Genomic DNA, 7,868 nt, shown 5'->3' with positions numbered 1-7,868 from the left:
TCCGATCTTTAAGGTGTGGTGCACGTACATTAATTGTACAGTGCATAGATATGTATATATCTGTAAATACATAATGCGCTGGCAACATTTATTCATACATTCCAGAACCTATGTATTTTGTGAACTATGTGTACATGCATATGTTAAGACAGTAAGTCCCAACAGAAAATGTGTCATTTGTTTGTAAACAAATAACCTGAACAAATATGCTACCATAAATTTATGAGAAAAATCTTACTAATAATACCCAAATGGAAAAACATATATTTCACAGCAACAAAAGCATACTCCCTGATTCTGGCTGACAAAAATGTTTAATGTATGTATGGCTATAGACCTTCCACCAAATATTTTATTAGTTCTTGTGGTTGAATACGTATTAGTATTGTCTCCTATAAATGTAGGTTTGTGATAGACTAAATACATTTTGAGTGTCGAAAGTGTGTTTATGAGTTGAATAGTTCTACCTTTTCAAATTTCCCCTCTTTAGCACACTGTAGATGGTGCTAAGTGTCCTCTGCAACAATCCTTTGGTCCCAGCTGCATTGCTATCTCCCTTGTTCTTTTCATCTGTTCCTTTTGGTCTCTTTCAACTTATTTTGTCCAGGTTCAGTTTTTACCTCATGGAAGAACAAATCCTCAATATGAGCTCTTTGAGCTTCTGGAAACTTGACTCAGTGTTCCTGTTAAACTATTGTATGTATAAAAAAATGCATTAGTTTTAATGCCACTAGCATGAAGAGCCAATTTTTCTAAAATAGAAAATCATAAATAATCTTTAGTAAATACTCCAGAGATCAACATTATGTATTCTGCTACAATAATATATGTTCCAGGAAACTGGCCAATAACAGTTTGTAATATATACAGCTAGCCAATGTTAATTATAATGTCTCTTGATCTGTAAAATCGAATTAATTATTTACCCCAACCAGCACTGTTTCTTAGAGATTTCATTAAATGGAGCCTTATCTGAAATTCACCTGCCAAACTTCTGTAAGTTTGGCTAAATAATTTTCCATCCCTTCCATAACAATAGCTCAAGTTTCTTGTAAGAATAAGAACCAATAGTATGTGCTATTCTAGTATACTTAACTGCAGCACTGTATCACAGTCTGTTCCATCCTTGTGTTATTCCATACCCTCACTTCCCTGCTACTTACCAACTGCCTTGTTATCAAGTGTGAATGACTGGACAAGCTTTTGCCAGGTGAAAGATGATTCATAATGACTTGATCTTAATTTACTTATAAGTTAATCCAACTACCTGTTGAGACAAATTGATACCTCAATGGCTTTTAGGGGTGCATTGCTTCAGATAGTAAGCCTGTAGCTTTCCCAAGGCATAGATCCTTACTCTGAGTGTTGATATACTAATACTTAGAGAACTGTTAGTGGTTGGTTGTTCATGGATTTTAGAAATTGTACATTAGTGTTTGGTAAGATATTAATTGTATGTAGTGTTCATAAACTACCTGAAAATATTCTTAAGTAGTAGTTGAATATGGCTCCTTCAACATTGTAGGGAAAGTTGTTGAGAATTACTATTAACAATAATATGGATATGTTGTGTGCTTATTGTATATTAACCATACACAACCATCTTTTGCTCATAATATAGAGTTGGAGGTAACTGTCCAGAAGGGTTAAGTCATTAATTAATTAAAAAAAATTATTTGGCTTGTCAGCAAGCTACTGACCAATTTAACCTTATATGATACAAAGAGAATTCACCAGGGAAGATTGAGACTTTTTGCATGCCAGGTGTAATAGTTTACATCAAGATCCAGGTATAGTATCTATTTGGCTTAATATGCTGTCTAATATTGAAAGCAGTAGGGAAAAACTCTAGCGTGAGAGTTTATATAATATTCTAAAGGGTCCACAATAATACAAAGTGTTAAGCGTGTATAATTTTATCTTAAGACTTTACAAAAATCTCTCGAACCCTCCCCTGGGTTCATCCTCAGTCCAGATGAACAATTAGTTACAACGTACATTTGGACTGAAGATGAACCCAGGGAAGGGTTCGAAAGCTTTTTGTAGTCTTAAAAAAAATTATACACGGACTCCTAACACTTTGTATTATTGTGGACCCTTTAGAACATTGAAAGCAGTGTTAGCGAGTATGCATGTAGTTTTTATTTACGAGTACCAGCAGCAATAAGAAAGAACATAAGTTTTACATAAAATACCCTTAGTCTTGTAGGGGAAGTTATAAAGATTTGTGAAGTTATTTGCAGTCAATGGAAAATCAATGCACCTGTATTTACCACTGGACTACAATACATTGCATCTAGTTTAGAAACTTCATTGAATTGAGATTTTCAGCATGGATGATCTGGGAAAGGTTGTTTGGTAACAAGGTAGATGATAAGTGGTAGGTGGATGAATAAGGATTACTGCCCATTCAACAGATGCAAACCAACACTCTTCTGCTATTGTCCCATGCGGATGTATACTTTACGTTTTCGCTGACTGGCTTTGAAGCTCTCTTCTGTACTGGATATCAAATTGTATGACTCCTGATTGGTTTAGGACTGTTTGGTTGTTGCTATGGATGTTGTACATAAAGAGGAAGGTTTGACTGAACAACAAAGATTTGTGGGATGTAAGAAAGTGAGTTATGTACACCAATTTGTAGATCCTCACCATTTTTATTCCTTTTTCAGAGCTAAGATCTGCTGTTTTGACTCCCATTAAGACGATTGTGTGGGTCAGTCTCCTTCACGGTGGATGGGATATGGTATAAAGCATTTGCTGGTATCCTCAAGGGGGAACAATCCCTTTGACAATGCCAGAACATTTTGGTTCCGTGCTGCTGGGCCTTCTTACTTGGTCTTCCATGGCCCAGTCCACTAGGGGGAAGTCAGTTATGTGTATAGAAAAATACCAGAGTTCTGTATGGCCTACCGTTGACATCTTGTGGGACCTGTCATTCTTGGACCATTTAGCTTCAGCTAAGGTGCCTGGTGATATTCCTTTTGTTGTTTCTGAAAAGGAGGTCAGCTCTGTTGATCCTCCTGTTTCTCTTATCATTTCTGTAGGAACAGCCTCTCCACTTTTTCTCATGGAAGTGATAATCCAGATCTTTGCTTTCTGCCTTCCTTCATCGTTGATAAGGGTCTTCTGATGTGCATGTGCTTGATATAGCTCCTTATTGCTTGGCCAGACCTCTTTCTATCATGGCTCTGGTTGATCTTGGGGAGCTTTCTGTGGTTGTTGACTACAGCTAGGATGATGCCTGTGTCATTCTGACAACTTTGACTCATGCTTTTACAATCAGCACTATTAGTTTTGATTGTTCTCATCATGATCTCCAGAGCACCCAGAGCAGTCATCTTCCCTGGCTGGTGTGTTTGTGAGGGATCAGCCTTAGGCTACTTCTAAAGAACAAAGAACCCATCCAGCCTTAGTTGGAAAGGCACTAATATGAGACCATGGGGCTCATTGGTGAGTGCAGTGATCCCAGAAAGGTGACCTCTTATCCCTGGCCTCCAGCCGCTAACACTTTCAAATTTAACATTTCTCATGGTCTTCACAGTGTTCTCTCTTGGTTTCATAGAAATTTTGCTGACAAATTGTTCTTGTCTTATTGCCAGTGTGCCAAGTAACATTCACTTTTGAAAGATGCCCTTGTCCAGTAATTTTCATAGATATAGTCAAAGAAAGCAATTTTACTTTTTATGCTCTGCCACTGTTTCCAAGACGTTCCCAAAAGGGTTGCAGTTTAGCTGTTTTACTTGCACTGTAGGGTTAGGTAGACCACTTATGATTTGGTATCACTTCAAAAAGTATAAAAATCAACAATTTTACTAGCAATTCAGACGATAATCAAATATACAAAAAAAATAACATGCTTTTGGTCATCAGAATAAATTATGCTGCAAGAATTATATAAGTTCATGTGCGGTACTGTTAAAAAAATATGTATACAGTGCAGTAGCTTCCTTTATGTTGAGTGTGGCTATACAAGTTGATCTAAGTTGCACTTGGTGCGACTTCCAATTAGCGTTCTCAGGTTTTTTGGTCTCGGGATGTATTGTTTACGACCAGGCGCCCAAGGAAGTGGTGGGTTTCACTTGAAAATAGTGGAACCAATTCCATAATTCCCTTTTTGACCCATAGGAATCTGGAACTGGAATCAGCTACACTTCCTACGCCTCGCCTGACCGAGCCTCTGGCAGCTAGACCTATACCTTCCCTCCAGCTCGGCTAATTGTGAACACTAAGTATAGGCTAAGTGGCCGTGGCCGTGGCCGTGGCATTAAAGCGATGTTTAACTAGAACACCCAAGTTTCTGGATGGTGGAAATGTTGGTCCCCTTGCACATCTGAAAGACGGTCTTGCAGACATATTTGATGTGTTGTTCATAGGCATGTGTTTACGTATTTGTTCAAGGGAGTGTTTTGAATCTTGGCCTTGCATGTAAGAGGGAAATCTAGATCTAGGAAAAGATGGGGCTAGTTTATATAGTTGTTCAGATTTTAAAAATAAGAAATCAAAATTTATTTATAAGAATAATAATGAATTACATGTGAATTATGCGTTTCGCGTACACACTAATGTTGCATTTAAACCGATCCTAGTCATAATGCAATATTGTTCAAGAACAGGAATTAACCCAGAATGGGGGTTATGTATCGTGTCTGGCACTTAACTGCAACCCTTTTCGTTTCGTTTACTGTACCTCCTATCATATTCTTTTTCTTCTTGCTTCCCACCCTCCTTACAATTGATTCATAGTGCAACTGCAAGGTTTTCCCTCTGTTTCACCTTTCAAACCTTTTACTGTCAATTTCAGTTTCAGCACTGTATGACCTCATAGGTTCCGGTGCTTGGCGTTTGGCCTAAAATTCTAAATTCAATTTAATCATGAACAGGATTTAAGGAAAATGACCCAGTAACAATTTTTATTTAATGTTAAAGTATTTTGTTTTGGATACTTTGGCACTAAATTTAGGTAACCAGAAATTTTTGGAGTTCAACTTTATGTGTATGTAGGCTTAGCCTAGGAGTCACGAAGAATAAGGACATGGGAAATTCTTATAGTAGACTGCTTCCAAAGGAAATGGTTGCTTCCAAAGGAAATGGTTCTCATGATTGTAATCGGTAAGACGCGCTACTAATGAAATAGTTAGGCTGTATAAATATATATTACATTATGTTGTAATTTCTGCAAAGTTCATGATAGTATTGTTCTTTCAATAAGAATATTAATCATAATTTGGTTTATAACGATCTGTTATTGACATAATCGTAGCAGGTTTTGTCTCGGATGGTGCATCCCACAATTTTCATGTAACCAGTGTAAGCCTAGAAATAGCGTAGAACATTAGTGGATGCAGAAATGGTCTCCGTGTTCAGCATAATGCACTCATTCATGCTTAATAGACCTTGTTTAACAGGCCATGCTGTAAAAAAATACCACTTGTAGGTACCTACTGGTCCAGAAACTCGATGCATCTAATACCATACACGTATATTTTGAATATCTACATGAGCGTTTAATGTGGTATTTCCGAAGTTTATTTCCAATTGCACAACCCATTTCAAATGATATATTACAAAGTTAAGCGGGATCTTTTAATTTATTTGGACAAATTCGAAACTCCCATCTCAAGAATGCACATAGTTTCCCTATCCTTTAGCAGATTATATTCTGGTTTTCCTTCGCTGACTAAACCTGACAACTTGTTTTATTCTAATCTATGAGCGGTCTACAAGTATAGTAAGAAATCCGTTATAGAAATGCCATATTTCAATTGAATACGTTACGAATTCAAGTCACATTTGGTATGCTTCTTCAAGTGGGTCTAATATAGTTAAGAAGCACTGGAAACACGTGTGGGTTGTGTGTTTGGTTGCGGGGAGGGGGGGTGGGGTTACTTCTGCTGGTTATCTGACCCACCCTCCCCGCAATCCCTCTTATCCGCCCCGCCCTGGGGAAACCATTCATCAACCACTTGCTAATTATTCTTTGCTTACGTAGATTTCAAATTAGCTTCCCAGAAGAGCTTCTAGGTAATAGACGCACTAATTGCTGTGAGTATGATATTGTCGATTAACACACTGCATAGATATATGAAGCAAATGATATGCCGTGGAAGTTTCCTGCAAAGTAGGATCATCATTAATTTAAGTCTGAACTTATCAGTGACCGTTATTTTTCGTTTGTCTGGAGCCATCATATAGATGATAAAAAGGCTCGTTGGCGTAAGAAATTCTTACGACAGATTAATAATTATGGAGAGTGCTACTAATTATATGGTGCTAAATATAAAGCATTGTCCTCACCAGCAATTCTTAAAATCGACTAAATATTACCCATTGTTTGTGTCGTCATTTTGACGTTCAGATTTACTTCCTTTTTTGTATACTGTAATATTAGGATGTGATTACCGACGTGATTAACTTTGTGACCTATTGCATATCTTCACTTTCGATTCCTCTTTTGAATGCTTACATTAATTGGGCGTGGCTCTGCATACTTACTGCATCATTATTCAGGTCGTGTTATATGGTAGTTAATTGCAGGGACGTGCAGAGAACTTTTTCAAGGCAGGTGCTCAAGTGAAAAAAGGGCAAAAATATAGAAATGAATGGGGCTAAATATATACCGGCTCAATATTCTTTCAAATTTATTTAAACTAGCCATTAATAATTCAAGAAAGAGATAAACATGACTGATATCATAGGTACCAGTGGGCTAATGTTTTATATGAACATAAAATCTACAGTACTGACAACCAGTAGAACTAGGAAATTTAACAAAAGAAAAATTATATATATTACATTTACATAAATGACTGCAAGAAAATCAATCAGTATGATCAATGCACTTGGCTAATAACCAGACCTTATCATTTTATATTTATAAGAGAACCCTTCTGAGTGCCATTTCTTTGAATATGCTGATAACTTCACTGTTGTTGATTGTGATATCCTTTTCAACTGCTAGCAACAAAAGATCAGATAACCTCTCCTCACTGGACAGGCTGCGTAGCTTTGTCTAACACCAGCTTGAGTTTGGAGAAGGTCCTTTCCACTGTTGCAGTTGTGACGGGTAAAGTGGCATAAATTGTTCAGAGTTCAAGCATAAATGGCAATATCTCTTGGACATTGTTTTCTTTCATCAGGTTGAGCATTGTAGCTGCAGTGTTCTGTGGCTATCCTACAGCATTTTCCTATTTAATAGAATATTTCTTGACTTTGTAAAATTAACTTGATTTTATATTTCTTCGTTTAAATAAAGGAGTCTTCATTCTTCATCTACAGCATGTTTATCAGCATATTTCGCTAATATATGGCTTTTTGGACCCACAACAAAAACAAGTGAAAAAAAAACGAAAATGAGAAATGAACAGATTTTTTCACCATCCAGTTGGGTATTGTTGATTTAAAAATCGAAAACTAAATATCACGTGCAGCTCAAGAACTTAATTGGACACATTATGCAACAAATGAAATGAAACACAAGCTGTATGTGTCTCATTTAGTAGGTTAATGGCCACCTACAATGAATCATACCGGTACCTGTACCGTTCGGCGTTCCAGTCCACATTACTGTGGCCCCGTTCCTATTTTCCTCTCCAAATCTATTAATTTACTCGACTCACTTGGTCTACTGTCTCTCTCCCTCTTTTTGCTATTACACTTGTTATAGCTAAAAAAAGGAGTCAAATTGTTATAGCTAAAAAAAGGAGTCAAAGCCTTAATGCAGAGGCAATACCAGTTAAAATAACTAGGAAAGCTTACCTGGCCTGTTGTCAGTCTAGCTCAGCTGAGCTTGACTTGGCCCCAGTGTTACCAGACTGTGACATATAGTCAGCTGATCTTGGGTGACCCAGTGTTGCCAAGATATAATG

This window comes from Macrobrachium nipponense, chromosome 41 (assembly GCF_015104395.2).
Source record: "Macrobrachium nipponense isolate FS-2020 chromosome 41, ASM1510439v2, whole genome shotgun sequence".
Lineage (NCBI taxonomy): Eukaryota > Metazoa > Arthropoda > Malacostraca > Decapoda > Palaemonidae > Macrobrachium > Macrobrachium nipponense.
The sequence above is the reverse complement of the archived record's forward strand: the minus strand, read 5'-3'. Positions refer to the sequence as shown.